Genomic DNA, 16,669 nt, shown 5'->3' with positions numbered 1-16,669 from the left:
AGCCTCTACTCCCGACTACTAATCAAGTAGGATTAGTGGAAGAAGTTAGAGAGCTTCGTGATAGGTTTGAAGAAAGAGTGGAGTTTCTGGAGAGTACAGTACGTAATTTGGAAGATAGACTTCCGTCTACAGCAAAAACACCGGTACCACCAACAACATTCACATCGTAAGCCTCAATACCACAAGCACCAGCAGCATCAGTGGCATCAACAGTACCCCCATCATCAATATCAACGGTACCATTACCACCACCAACAGCAATGTCCACAACACAATTTGTCCCACAAGCATCAATGTCATACACACCATAGATACCAAGGAGTACCAACAACAACAAACGATGAGGTATTCATTCATCACTTCATTGAATAAATATTATATAAAGAATATGTAGTTTCTAAAAGTTTTAGAGATTATTTATTCTAGTCCTAACTGTAAATCAGATGAGTGAATGGCTAGAGAGGATAGAGGGGAGAATTGAAACCTTGACCGGAATAGTGCATGATTTACAAACGACACATGATACACAAGCATTAACATCACTAGCAATACCATCAGCATCACCAGCACTAACAGTACTGCCAGTGTAGTGACCCGAACTTTTCCATGATTATATATTAATTGAAAACTATATTTGCATGATTAAATGTTTCCAAAATGTTAAGAAATCAAACTTGTTAAGACTTGATTATTTGAAATGAGTTTCATGTAGACAATTGTAACGACCCTGGAATTTACAACATTTATTTATTAATAATTATTATTATTAATACGTGTGATTAAACGAATGTATGTTATTACATTTACATGTTGCCTTAATTGCCCGTACTTGACTTTTTATGGCCCGGAACGTCTCTGCGACACACGAAACTTCACGAATAATATATTTAAATATTATTTGCATTCATGATTAAGTTTTATTAATCATTTTAATTAACTAAAGCTATTAGTTAGTTACTTGGGCTTAACTTGGACTTTTATTGGATTACTTGCAACTTGGGCTTTAATTAGTTTAATGGACTCATGAACATGGGCTTATAAGCCCACCCTACATCTAAATGGTTTCACTAGCCCACTTCTTCCATGTGTAAGTATCATTTAGGTTGTAACTAGTTAGTTAAAGGCTTTTAGAATCTTGTTACAACCTAATCCCCATGCATGGCAAACAAATACCCATCTTTTTAAACTTTAACATGCCATTACCCTGTGGACTAATCCCTCCCCCCCTAGGAACCCCAAAACCGTCGGCCTCATGGCAAGGGTGGGGGAGTTTTGTTTCATTTTATGTATTACTTACTCACTCTCATTCTCTCATTCAAAACACACTTCAAACTTACTTTCATTTTCTCTCCTTTCTCTCTAACTTTTGTAAGTAACTTGAAGCATTCTTCTCTCTTTTTTTTCTTAAACAAAACCGAATTCTATATCCATCATCATCATTCTTTTGTTACTTGCTACTTGTCTTTGATTACTTGTCTTATTGTTGTTTAGTTATTTACATGTTATTACTTACTTACTTACTTGTCTTTCTTTACATGTTTCAAGAATCAACTTCTTAGTTTGATTCTTCATTTATATCTTGTATTTAACAAGAACATCAAGAACATAATCTCTCTAGTTATGTTCTACATATTTTGTTTCAAAAGAATTGAAGTTCATAGTTGTATAAACTCTTTACTTGTAGTTCTTGAAGTAACTTTGAAGTTACTTCACTTAAAGATCAACTTGGGTTGAATCTTTAAAAGTAAGACCAACTATGAATCATCTTCTTGCTTAGTTAGCTTTCTACTTTATTTATTTCAAAGATTTAAAGTTTATAATCCTTATAATTGTTACTTGTGTTCTTGTTTGTTGTATGTTACTAGAATACCACCTTCATGGTTGGTTTAGGCTTATCATTCACTTTCTTTATTTCTTATTGTTAGTTGCTTACTACACATTTGAACAAGAACATGAAACCAACAAGAGCTTACACTTTGGTGCAAGTATCATGGATCTAACACTTGGTTGTGATCTTTCTTAGTGTTCATGAACTTGTTCATAAACTTACATGTAACCTTGGTTCATCAAACACCTACAACACTTGCACTTGAGTTATGATGGACAAACCTTGGTTAAAATGATGTTAACACATCAACGAGTTGTACACTTGAAGCTATACGCATCAAGGATGAGAACCGTGATGAACATCAAGCACCGAGACAACCGGAACTCTCCAAAACCCACTGTTCTGTCCAAAACCTACTGACCTGATGCTTCTGGAACAGACCAGTAGACCTGGGCTGTTCTAACCTTGATTTTTAGATAGAACTTTTCGAGTAGATAACTTTTCATATAGGACTCGTCTTAATCCGAGTTACGGTTTAGGATTTATGGCCCTCCAATCGTTACCATGTCCTTTAACGTTGTGCAGAAATTTCTGACCTACTCGCACTTAGACCGTCGCCACGGTCAAACCAAGACGAGTTTGCTTCTGTAAATTTTACCACACTTAAGGGACTCATAGACGGAGCCATGACCACTGGTCTCACCTTAATTCAGTAAGGGTAGAGGCCGTGGTGACTGACCGAAGTCAGCCTTTGTTTTAAACGACTTTCATAAACGAGTCTTACTTGTTACCTTTTGTTTAATGATGATTGATGATGACCCTTATGACCTTAATTACGTACTTGTAAACCTTTTAAGACGACTTATTGACTTAGTGCTATTTGACTTAGGTTGAGGACGTTTGGACCGTTACTTGCACACCACTTTCCGACTACTACCTTACCATTACTACTAATCATTGTGAGTTATAGCATTCCCTTTTTACTTTAACTTATTTTGGGAACTGAGAATACATGCGGATTTTATGTTTTACATACTAGGCACGAGTACTTAAACTTTATATATGTGTGGGTTATATAACGGCAGAAACATTCCCTTTAGCTCGGTAACGTTTAATCATTGGTTTTTGAACCGTGAACGCGAATCTTAGATATGGATCCATAGGGTTTGACATCCCCACTCGGGCTAGTAGCGCTAGCATTTAACGAGTGTTTAATACTTCGAGGTTATACGCACTTGCCAAGTGCACTTTAAGGGGGTACATTAAACGTTAAGTTAGTTACCGGGTGCCCACGGTTAAGCATATACTTTTACATACTTTTGAAACGCTCGTTGTAGCACTGAAATCTCGTGGCCTACTTACATTACTGTTATACTTAAACTATAGCTCACCAACCTTTGTGTTGACCTTTTTAAGCATGTATTTTCTCAGGTGCTTGAAGTCGCTTCCGCTATCTTACTAGTCGTGCTGTAGAACCCGCTGCCTAGAGTTGTTATCGCATGACTACTTATGTTGCATTCAAACTTTTTACTTATGAACTTATGTTATGTAACGACCATTATGGTCACGTACACTTATTTAATGCTTCTACTTAGCGAAGCATACTTTTGATTTGTAAAACAATTGACGTATGTTATGACGTCACCTTTATTAATGAATGCAAACTCTGTTTTGAAAACGCATATAGTACTTAACCTTGTAATGATCCTGTTGTTGATGGTCCGTACATGATGATTTAGTACGGGGCGTCACATTTGGTATCAGAGCATTGGTTGTAGGGAATTAGGATGCATTAGTGAGTCTAAGACCGACCCGAGTAGGATTCACTAATAGGGCTAATCTACAACTTGTTAGTTTACTTGTTTCCGCTGAACTTACTGCATGCTGCTGCTTACTGTTACTGTTATATGCCGTATGCTACTACGTGATTTCACTACTGCATGCTATTACTTGCTTTCGATTGCATGCTAGTTTCGTACGATTACTGATATTGCCATGCTACTTATTGTTATACATGAATTAAACTGTTGGCCTATTATTTGCTTGCTTTATGACATACTGACATGGAAAATTTATTTTTCCTTGTTCAGATGTCGGACGTTCCACCTACTGACATCCCGAGCGGCTCAGGCCCCGTTGTTCCACCCACTGCTGCACCTGTTGCTGCTGCTGCTGCTGCCGACATTCCGGCCCCGACACCCACTGGCGACCCCGGCGCCTCTAGTTCTGGAGCTAGCTCTAGTGTGCCTATCCCGGCGTCTTCTTCCAGACCCCTGAGGCAACTGGCTCGCATTGGTGGCATGGAGATCCCCGCGGAGTTCGGGGAAGGTCCCTTCCGTAATCACTGGCGCACACCTTGCCGACGCACTGCCGACGGCCGCTTAGCCGTGATCACGCCAGGCCGACACCGACAGATGTTGGCCGCTTTCGGATATGTTGAGCCACCCGCACCACCACCGCATGATTCAGACGATGGTTCTTCCACCGATGCTTCTTCAGACGACACCTCATCTGACGACTCCAGTGATGAGGAGGATCCCGCTGACCGACCGATTCAGGCACCTTCTACCCCGCCGAAGAAGCGGTATCGCTTCGCTGGCATAATTCCTGGTCGTACTGTCACTGACGCTTATGGTCGGCGTCGTAGGATCACTGCTCGTAAACGGCTAGTGCCGTACCCCGCCGACCCACTGATATTACCGTCTCCACCCAGAGCCGGACCATCCACTTCAGCACCACCGGCTCCACCTGCACCGCCAGCACCACCTGCCCCACCATCTTCCTCTAATGAGGAAATGAGGCGGGAGATTGAGATTCTCCAGACTCGAGTTACTGAGCTCGAGGAGCAGTTGGCTCATGTTTTGGACATCTTGTACCCACCATCGCCGTAGGACTTTGTACTAGATTCTGTATTGTAATCTCTTTTGTAATTTCATATTTCACTTATGTAATGCACGAACTTATTGTAATGTATGAACTTATTATCATTAATGAATGGAATTTGTGTTGCTTACTTCTTGCGCAAGTGTTCTATTTACGTTATCATATCATGGTTTTGTGGTACCTATATATGCTTGCATTACTTAATCAACATGTGTTGTGCTGTTTTCATGTTGGTTGTTATATACTATATTATTATTATTTGCATAATGGATTTTGACTTGAGTCAAAATGTTTGTATAGAACATCATGGTCAACGGGAGATCTATCCCCACCGCGGCACAAATTGAGGAAATGATTAACGAGCGAGTCGCTGCTGCACTAGCTGAAAGACAACCCCAAGTTCCACCACCACCGCCTGTCAATCCACCTATCGTCCGAGATGGGTGTACTTACAAGGAATTCCAAAACTGCAAGCCACACTACTTCAGTGGCACTGAGGGACCCGTCGGTCTCACCAGATGGTTCGAAAAGTTGGAATCGGTATTCAGGGTTAGCAACTGTTCTGAGGCTAACAAAACGAAATTTGCATCTTGCACGCTGTCTGATGGCGCGCTCACATGGTGGAATACCATGGCCCAAGCGAAAGGAATTGATGAGGCGTATGCTACGCCTTGGGAAGAATTTAAATGTGCTATGATCGAGGAATACTGTCCGAGAACCGAGATTCAAAAGATGGAAATCGAATTTATGCAATTGAAAACCGTAGGGAACGACCTTAACAGCTACAACCGTAGGTTTTTGGAATTGGCTCTTATGTGTCCAACCATGGTCACCCCCGAATTTAAGCGTTTGGAGAAATACTTCTCGGGACTTCCTAAGTCCATCAAGGGTAATGTTACCTCATCCAAGCCACCAAGTGTTCCCGAAGCAATGCGCATGGCGCATACTCTCTTGAATCAAATCATCCTGGACGAGCCGAAGAAGGCTAAGTTTGGAACTGTTAGTGGTGAAAAGAGGAAATGGGACAACAACCACAACAACAACAGGGGTAGGAACTATGATCAAAACCCGGCAAAGCGACATGAAGGGTTTAGGCAAAACAACAACATGCACAACAACAACACCAACCCCAACAACAACAACCGCACCAATCCGAACTACAAAGGAACCTTACCACAATGCAATAGGTGCTACAAGCACCACACTGGGTATTGCAATGTTATCTGTGAGAAGTGCCAACGATCTGGACATGTTGGCAAGGATTGCAAGGTTACCACTTTGAATGTGAAGCCAAACCACAACAACAATGGGCCTAAGAAGTGTTATGAATGTGGAAAGACGGGCCATTTCAGAAACGAGTGTCCTAACAAGCGTAAGGATGGCGGACCACCACGTGCTAGAGCCTTCAATGTTAATGCAAGAGACGCTCGCGACAACCCCGACTTGGTGACAGGTATATTCAAGATCAACAATCTTTTAGCTTCTGTCCTATTTGATACTGGTGCCGATAGGAGCTATGTGTGTAGACATTTTTGTGATAAGTTAGATTGGTCGTTAGTTCCTTTGAAGGAAAGTATGCTTGTCGAGGTCGCCAATGGAAAACTTGAAAAGGTTGACCATATTAGTCGTGGAGCTATTATCAACATAGCTGGTGCAGATTTCGAAATTGATTTGATACCTATCAAACTGGGAAGTTTTGACGCGATCGTCGGTATGGATTGGTTGAGCAAGATAAAGGCCGATGTTATCTGTGGAGATAAAGCACTTCGCATACCACAAGGAGATGGCGAACCACTGGTTATCTATGGAGAGAGATGTACCTCGAAGTTGAACCTCATTAGTTGCGTGAAAGCGCAAAAGATTATGAAGAAGGGACGCTTTGCTGTCCTAGCACATGTGAAAGCGGTAGAAACTGAGATGAAGAACGTGAACGACGTTCGAATTGTGAACGAATTTTCTGATGTCTTCCCAGAGGAATTGCCTGGATTACCACCGCAGAGAGCAGTAGAGTTTCAGATTGACTTAGTGCCAGGAGCTGCACCTGTAGCTCGCGCACCTTATAGACTCGCACCTTCCGAGATGCAAGAATTACAGAGTCAACTACAAGAGCTATTAGATCGAGGGTTTATCCAACCAAGCTTCTCGCCTTGGGGCGCACCCGTGTTGTTTGTAAAGAAGAAGGATGGATCCTTCCGTATGTGTATCGACTACCGTGAACTCAACAAATTGACTATCAAGAATCGATATCCTCTTCCACGAATTGATGATCTTTTTGATCAACTACAAGGATCGAGCGTTTATTCAAAGATCGATATGCGATCCGGATATCACCAGCTGAGGGTGAAGGAAAGTGACGTGATGAAAACTGCATTTAGGACCCGTTATGGTCATTATGAGTTCCTCGTGATGCCATTCGGTTTGACAAATGCACCTGCCGTGTTCATGGATCTCATGAATCGTGTCTGCAAGCCTTACTTGGATAAGTTTATTATCGTCTTCATAGATGATATCCTCATCTACTCTAAGAGCGAAGAAGAACATGAGCAACACCTTCGGCTAGTGTTTGAACTCTTAAGACAAGAGCAACTTTACGCCAAATTCTCCAAGTGCGAATTTTGGTTGAAGGAAGTACAGTTTTTGGGTCATGTTGTGAGCGACCAGGGTATCAAAGTTGATCCCGCCAAGATTGAAGCCATCAGCAAGTGGGAGACCCCCACTACTCCAACGCATATTCGTCAATTTCTAGGTCTCGCCGGTTATTATCGAAGGTTTATCGAAGGATTTTCTCTGATTGCGCGTCCTTTGACCGCACTGACTCACAAGGGCAAGAAGTTCATTTGGGAACCCACACACGAATCAGCATTCCAAACTTTGAAGAAGAAGTTAACCTCCGCACCTATTCTATCACTTCCTGAAGGCAGTGACGACTTTGTTGTGTATTGCGATGCATCGAAGAGTGGTTTTGGTTGTGTATTGATGCAACGATCAAAGGTTATTGCCTATGCCTCCCGCCAATTGAAGATTCACGAGCGGAACTACACTACACATGATCTTGAACTTGGAGCCGTTGTCTTTGCACTCAAATTGTGGAGACATTATCTGTATGGAACTAAGAGCACTATCTTCACCGACCACAAGAGTCTCCAGCACATCTTTGATCAGAAGCAATTGAATATGAGACAGCGTCGATGGATCGAGATGCTCAACGACTACGATTGTGAACTCCGTTATCACCCTGGCAAGGCCAATGTTGTAGCTGACGCTTTAAGCCGAAAGGAGAGGACGGCACCTCTCCGTGTTAGGGCTCTGAACATCACCATCCATTCGAACCTCAACAACCAGATCAGAGTAGCCCAAGTTGAGGCTCTCAAGGAGGAGAACATATCTCACGAGCATTTGAACATACTTGTCTCTCGATTCGAGGTTAGAGAGTCTGGACTCCGATGTTATGCCGGAAGAATTTGGGTACCTTACTATGGAGATCTACGAAGCCTGATACTTGATGAAGCACACAAATCGAGATATTCGATTCACCCCGGTGCAGGTAAGATGTACCACGACCTTAAAGAACAGTATTGGTGGCCGAATCTTAAGAAGGACGTTGCGACTTATGTTGGTAAGTGTTTGACTTGCTCGAAGGTTAAAGCCGAACATCAGAGACCTTCTGGGTTACTTCAACAGCCGGAAATCCCACAATGGAAGTGGGAAAGGATCACAATGGATTTCATTACTAAGCTGCCGAAGACGGTGGGCGGATGCGATACTATTTGGGTTATTGTTGACCGCCTCACCAAATCTGCACACTTCCTAGCGATGAAGGAAACTGATACAATGGAAAGACTTGCTCAGCTGTACATCAAAGAGGTTGTATCTCGTCATGGTGTACCTTTATCAATCATCTCCGATCGCGATCCCCGTTTTGCTTCCAGATTTTGGCGTTCTTTGCAAGAAGCCATGGGAACTCGTCTTGACATGAGTACTGCTTATCATCCTCAGACTGACGGGCAAAGTGAACGAACGATTCAGACCTTGGAGGACATGCTGCGTGCATGTGTCATTGATTTTGGAAAGGCCTGGGAAAGGCATTTGCCACTCGCCGAATTCTCGTACAATAACAGTTATCACTCAAGCATTAATGCTGCACCTTTTGAAGCATTGTATGGTCGTAAGTGCCGATCTCCTATTTGTTGGGCCGAAGTAGGCGAAAAGCAAATCACCGGACCCGAGGTAGTTCACGAAACCACGGAGAAGATTGCTCAGATCCAAGCTAGACTTAAGACTGCCCGTGATCGCCAAAAGAGCTATGCCGATCTTAAACGGAAAGACTTTGAATTTAATGTTGGTGATCGTGTAATGTTGAAGGTTGCACCTTGGAAAGGTGTGATCCGTTTTGGAAAACGTGGAAAGTTGAACCCACGATACATTGGTCCTTTCGAAATTTTGGAACGTGTTGGACCCGTTGCTTATCGTCTTGATCTTCCAGCACAATTGAGCTCAGTTCATCCTACCTTCCATGTGTCAAACTTGAAGAAGTGTCTTGCTGCACCCGAACTCATCATACCATTGGAAGAACTTACTATCGATGACAAACTCCACTTTGTGGAGGAACCTGTTGAGATTATGGATCGTGAGATCAAAACTTTGAAACGCAACAAGATTCCGATTGTACGAGTACGATGGAATGCCAAACGAGGACCTGAGTTTACTTGGGAGCGAGAGGATCAAATGATGCGAAAGTATCCTCACCTTTTCCCGACTCCTCCATCTACCTCAGCTTAAATTTCGGGACGAAATTTTCTTTAACAGGTGGGTAATGTAACGACCCTGGAATTTACAACATTTATTTATTAATAATTATTATTATTAATACGTGTGATTAAACGAATGTATGTTATTACATTTACATGTTGCCTTAATTGCCCGTACTTGACTTTTTATGGCCCGGAACGTCTCTGCGACACACGAAACTTCACGAATAATATATTTAAATATTATTTGCATTCATGATTAAGTTTTATTAATCATTTTAATTAACTAAAGCTATTAGTTAGTTACTTGGGCTTAACTTGGACTTTTATTGGATTACTTGCAACTTGGGCTTTAATTAGTTTAATGGACTCATGAACATGGGCTTATAAGCCCACCCTACATCTAAATGGTTTCACTAGCCCACTTCTTCCATGTGTAAGTATCATTTAGGTTGTAACTAGTTAGTTAAAGGCTTTTAGAATCTTGTTACAACCTAATCCCCATGCATGGCAAACAAATACCCATCTTTTTAAACTTTAACATGCCATTACCTTGTGGACTAATCCCTCCCCCCCTAGGAACCCCAAAACCGTCGGCCTCATGGCAAGGGTGGGGGAGTTTTGTTTCATTTTATGTATTACTTACTCACTCTCATTCTCTCATTCAAAACACACTTCAAACTTACTTTCATTTTCTCTCCTTTCTCTCTAACTTTTGTAAGTAACTTGAAGCATTCTTCTCTCTTTTTTTTCTTAAACAAAACCGAATTCTATATCCATCATCATCATTCTTTTGTTACTTGCTACTTGTCTTTGATTACTTGTCTTATTGTTGTTTAGTTATTTACATGTTATTACTTACTTACTTACTTGTCTTTCTTTACATGTTTCAAGAATCAACTTCTTAGTTTGATTCTTCATTTATATCTTGTATTTAACAAGAACATCAAGAACATAATCTCTCTAGTTATGTTCTACATATTTTGTTTCAAAAGAATTGAAGTTCATAGTTGTATAAACTCTTTACTTGTAGTTCTTGAAGTAACTTTGAAGTTACTTCACTTAAAGATCAACTTGGGTTGAATCTTTAAAAGTAAGAGCAACTATGAATCATCTTCTTGCTTAGTTAGCTTTCTACTTTATTTATTTCAAAGATTTAAAGTTTATAATCCTTATAATTGTTACTTGTGTTCTTGTTTGTTGTATGTTACTAGAATACCACCTTCATGGTTGGTTTAGGCTTATCATTCACTTTCTTTATTTCTTATTGTTAGTTGCTTACTACACATTTGAACAAGAACATGAAACCAACAAGAGCTTACACTTTGGTGCAAGTATCATGGATCTAACACTTGGTTGTGATCTTTCTTAGTGTTCATGAACTTGTTCATAAACTTACATGTAACCTTGGTTCATCAAACACCTACAACACTTGCACTTGAGTTATGATGGACAAACCTTGGTTAAAATGATGTTAACACATCAACGAGTTGTACACTTGAAGCTATACGCATCAAGGATGAGAACCGTGATGAACATCAAGCACCGAGACAACCGGAACTCTCCAAAACCCACTGTTCTGTCCAAAACCTACTGACCTGATGCTTCTGGAACAGACCAGTAGACCTGGGCTGTTCTAACCTTGATTTTTAGATAGAACTTTTCGAGTAGATAACTTTTCATATAGGACTCGTCTTAATCCGAGTTACGGTTTAGGATTTATGGCCCTCCAATCGTTACCATGTCCTTTAACGTTGTGCAGAAATTTCTGACCTACTCGCACTTAGACCGTCGCCACGGTCAAACCAAGACGATTTTGCTTCTGTAAATTTTACCACACTTAAGGGACTCATAGACGGAGCCATGACCACTGGTCTCACCTTAATTCAGTAAGGGTAGAGGCCGTGGTGACTGACCGAAGTCAGCCTTTGTTTTAAACGACTTTCATAAACGAGTCTTACTTGTTACCTTTTGTTTAATGATGATTGATGATGACCCTTATGACCTTAATTACGTACTTGTAAACCTTTTAAGATGACTTATTGACTTAGTGCTATTTGACTTAGGTTGAGGACGTTTGGACCGTTACTTGCACACCACTTTCCGACTACTACCTTACCATTACTACTAATCATTGTGAGTTATAGCATTCCCTTTTTACTTTAACTTATTTTGGGAACTGAGAATACATGCGGATTTTATGTTTTACATACTAGGCACGAGTACTTAAACTTTATATATGTGTGGGTTATATAACGGCAGAAACATTCCCTTTAGCTCGGTAACGTTTAATCATTGGTTTTTGAACCGTGAACGCGAATCTTAGATATGGATCCATAGGGTTTGACATCCCCACTCGGGCTAGTAGCGCTAGCATTTAACGAGTGTTTAATACTTCGAGGTTATACGCACTTGCCAAGTGCACTTTAAGGGGGTACATTAAACGTTAAGTTAGTTACCGGGTGCCCACGGTTAAGCATATACTTTTACATACTTTTGAAACGCTCGTTGTAGCACTGAAATCTCGTGGCCTACTTACATTACTGTTATACTTAAACTATAGCTCACCAACCTTTGTGTTGACCTTTTTAAGCATGTATTTTCTCAGGTGCTTGAAGTCGCTTCCGCTATCTTACTAGTCGTGCTGTAGAACCCGCTGCCTAGAGTTGTTATCGCATGACTACTTATGTTGCATTCAAACTTTTTACTTATGAACTTATGTTATGTAACGACCATTATGGTCACGTACACTTATTTAATGCTTCTACTTAGCGAAGCATACTTTTGATTTGTAAAACAATTGACGTATGTTATGACGTCACCTTTATTAATGAATGCAAACTCTGTTTTGAAAACGCATATAGTACTTAACCTTGTAATGATCCTGTTGTTGATGGTCCGTACATGATGATTTAGTACGGGGCGTCACAACAATTGACCACCCAAGTTGACCGGTGATTCACGAACGTTAAAACTTGTAAAAACTATATGATGACATATATATGATTATATATATAGTTAACATGATATTATGATAAGTAAGTATCTCATTAGGTATTTTAACAATGAGTTATATACATAAAATTGAGTTTATTGAATTAAGAAACTCGAGACGATATATATAACGATTATCGTTATTACAACGTCTTACTAAATACATATGAATCATATTAAGATATTGATACACTATGTTTAATCATGATAAATGATAAATAAACGTGTCATTAAGTGTATTAACAATGAACTACATATGTAAAAACAAGACTACTAACTTAATGATTTCGTAACGAGACATATATGTAACGATTATCGTTGTAACAACATTTAACTGTATATATATATCATACTAAGATATATTAATATATCATAATATCATGATAATGTAATAATTTAACATCTCTTTAGATATAATAAACAATGGGTTAACAACATTTAACAAGATCGTTAACCTAAAGGTTTCAAAACAACATTTACATTTAACGACTAACCATGATTTAATGACTCAGTTAAAATGTATATACATCTAGTGTTTTAATATGTATTCATACACTTTTTAAAGACTTCAAGACACTTATCAAAATACTTCTACTTAACAAAAATGCTTACAATTACATTCTCGTTCAGTTTCATCAACAATTCTACTCGTATGCACCCGTATTCATACTCGTACAATACACAGCTTTTAGATGTATGTACTATTGGTAGATACACTCCAATGATCAGCTCTTAGTAGCCCATGTGAGTCACCTAACATATGTGAGAACCATAATTTGGCAACTAGCATGAAATATCTCATAAAATTACAAAAATATTAGTAATCATTCATGACTTATTTACATGTAAACAAAATTACACATCCTTTATATCTAATCCATATATCAACGACCAAAAACACCTACAAACACTTTCATTCTTCAATTTTCTTCATTTTGTTAATCTCTCTCAAGTTCTATCTTCAAGTTCTAAGTGTTCTTCATAAATTCTATAAGTTCTAGTTTCATAAAATCAAGAATACTTCCAAGTTTGCTAGCTTACTTCAAATCTTGTAAAGTGATCATTCAACCTCAAGAAATCTTTCTTATTTACAGTAAGATATCTTTCTAATACAAGGTAATACTCATATTCAAACTTTGATTCAATTTCTATAACTATAACAATCTTATTTCGAGTGGAAATCTTACTTGAACTTGTTTTCGTGTCATGATTCTGCTTCAAGAACTTTCAAGCCATCCAAAGATCCTTTGAAGCTCAAGTTATTTTTTCATCATTTTCAGTAGGTTTATCTACTAAACTTGAGGTAGTAATGATGTTTATAACATCATTCGATTCATATATATAAAACTACCTTATTCGAAGGTTTAAACTTGTAATCACTAGAACATCGTTTAGTTAATTCTAAACTTGTTCGCAAACAAAAGTTAATCCTTCTAACTTGACCTTTAAAATCAACTAAACACATGTTCTATATCTATATGATATGCTAACTTAATGATTTAAAACCTGAAAACACGAAAAAACACCGTAAAACCGGATATACGCCGTCTTAGTAACACCGCGGGCTGTTTTGGGTTTGATAATTAAAAACTATGATAACTTTGATTTAAAAGTTGTTCTTCTGGGAAAATGATTTTTCTTATGAACATGAAACTATATCCAAAAATCATGGTTAAACTCAAAGTGGAAGTATGTTTTTCAAAATGGTCATCAAGACGTCATTCTTTCGACTGAAATGACTACCTCTTACAAAAACGACTTGTAACTTATATTTCCGACTATAAACCTATACTTTTTCTATTTAGATTCATAAAATAGAGTTCAATATGAAACCATAGCAATTTGATTCACTCAAAACGGATTTAAAACGAAGAAGTTATGGGTAAAACAAGATTGGATATTTTTTGATTGTTTTAGCTACGGGAAATATTGTAACAATTCTATACAAATCATATCCTAGCTAACTTATATTGTATTATACATGTATTCTAATATATTATGTAATCCTGGGATACCATAGACAAGTATGCAAATGTTTTGACATATCATATCGACCCATGTATATATATTATTTGGAACAACCATAGACACTCTATATGCAGTAATATTTGAGTTAGCTATACAGGGTTGAGATTGATTCCAAAAATATATATACTTTGAGATGTGATCTAGCCTGAGATGTGTATACACTAGGTCGTAGATTGATTCAAGATAATATATATCGATTTATTTCTGTACATTTAGTTGTGGACAACTAGTTGTAGGTTACTAACGAGGACAACTGACTTAATAAACTTAAAACATAAACGTATTAAAAATGTTGTAAATATATTTTGAACATACTTTGATATATATGTACATATTTGTTATAGGTTCGTGAATCGACCAGTGGCCAAGTCTTACTTCTCGACGAAGTAAAAATCTGTGAAAGTGAGTTATAGTCCCACTTTTAAAATCTAATATTTTGGGATGAGAATACATGCGCAATTTTTATAAATGTTTTACGAAATAGACACAAGTAATTGAAACTGCATTATATGGGTGAATGATCGAAGCCGAATATGCCCCTTTTTGCTTGGTAACCTAAGAATTAGTAAACCAATCTACTAATTGACGCGAATCCTAAAGATAGATCTATTGGGCCTAACGAACCCCATTCATGGTTGCGGAAGCTTTAGTACTTCGATGTTGTTTTATCATGTCCGACGGATTCCCGGAATGATAGGGGATATTCTTATATGCATCTTGTTAATGTCGGTTACCAGGTGTTCACCATATGAATAATTTTTATCTCTATGTATGGGATGTATATTGAAATATGAAATCTTGTGGTCTATTATTACAATTTGATAAATATATAGGTTAAACCTATAACTCACCAACATTTTTGTTGACGTTTAAAGCATGTTTATTCTCAGGTGATTATTAAGAGCTTCCGCTGTTGCATGCTAATATGTGGACAAGATTTGGTGTCAGCATGCTTGTATAATATTGTTTAAAACTGCATTCGAGATTTATTTTGTTGTAACATATTAATATTGTAAACCAATATGTATTGGTAGTGTGTAAGTGTGATATTTCTAGATTATCATTTCTGGATAATCTAGGTGGTGTCTTTTTAACCTTGTCGATAAAATAAAGGTTATGGTTTGTTTTAAAAACGAATGCAGTCTTTGAAAAACGTCTCATATAGAGGTCAAAACCTCGCAACGAAATCAATTAATATGGAACGTTTATAATCGATATGAACGGGACATTTCAGTTGGTATCCGAGCATTGGTCTTAGAGAACCAGAAATTTGCATTAGTGTGTCTTATCGAGTTTGTTAGGATACATTAGTGAGTCTGGACTTCGACCGTGTTTTCTTTAAAAACGATTGTTTAACACTTTTGTTGGAAACTATATATTATTAACATGTAAATATTATGTGATATATTAACCTCTTAATGTGTTTGATATTGTGTGATAGATGTCTACCACTAGTACAAAATTCATCGATTCACCTAATAATAATGAAGAGTCGAATATATTTTGGGAAGATTCACAAATTCCCGAAGAAGAACCGGAAGAGGAGGAACCGGAAGAGGAGGAATCGGAAGAAGAAGAACCGGAAGAGGAGGAACCGGAAGAGGAGGAACCGAAAGAAGAAGAAGAGGTTCTGGAGGAAGTAATATTGATACCTACAGTAATTCGATTAAATAAAAGAAAATCCTCAAACAACGGACCAAAGTTAATAATGGTTAATGGTGTTTCTGCCGAGGAAGCAAAATATTGGGAAGATTACCAATTTTTTGATGAATTGGATCCCGATGAGGATTCTGATGATGTTATAGAAATTACCTCGACCCAATTTAATAAAGCGAAAGAAAATAATAAGGGAAAAGGTATAAAAATAGAGAAACCTGATTCCAACCCCGATGAACTTTAAATGTATCGGTAACATCCATATTTCCTAAAATGTAACAATGACCCGGGAACCTCTAAACCACCAGGTTTTTCTAAACCATTGTGGAAAACGATGGCTCGTATTAGAGGAACACCATATATTCCTAGAAAATTAGGAAAATCAACCAAGTCCGAAGAAGAAGAAATCAGTGATTCAGATTAGAGGGTTGTAATCATGTTGTGTATTATATGTATTGTAGTGTGCTTGTACTTTTATGTTCTATGTAAAAATTGCTAGTATTGTTTGTTAATTATCTTTTACGAATCTAAT

This window comes from Rutidosis leptorrhynchoides, chromosome 6 (genome assembly GCF_046630445.1).
Source record: "Rutidosis leptorrhynchoides isolate AG116_Rl617_1_P2 chromosome 6, CSIRO_AGI_Rlap_v1, whole genome shotgun sequence".
Classification (NCBI taxonomy): Eukaryota; Viridiplantae; Streptophyta; class Magnoliopsida; order Asterales; family Asteraceae; genus Rutidosis; species Rutidosis leptorrhynchoides.
This window is presented reverse-complemented; position numbering follows the sequence as displayed.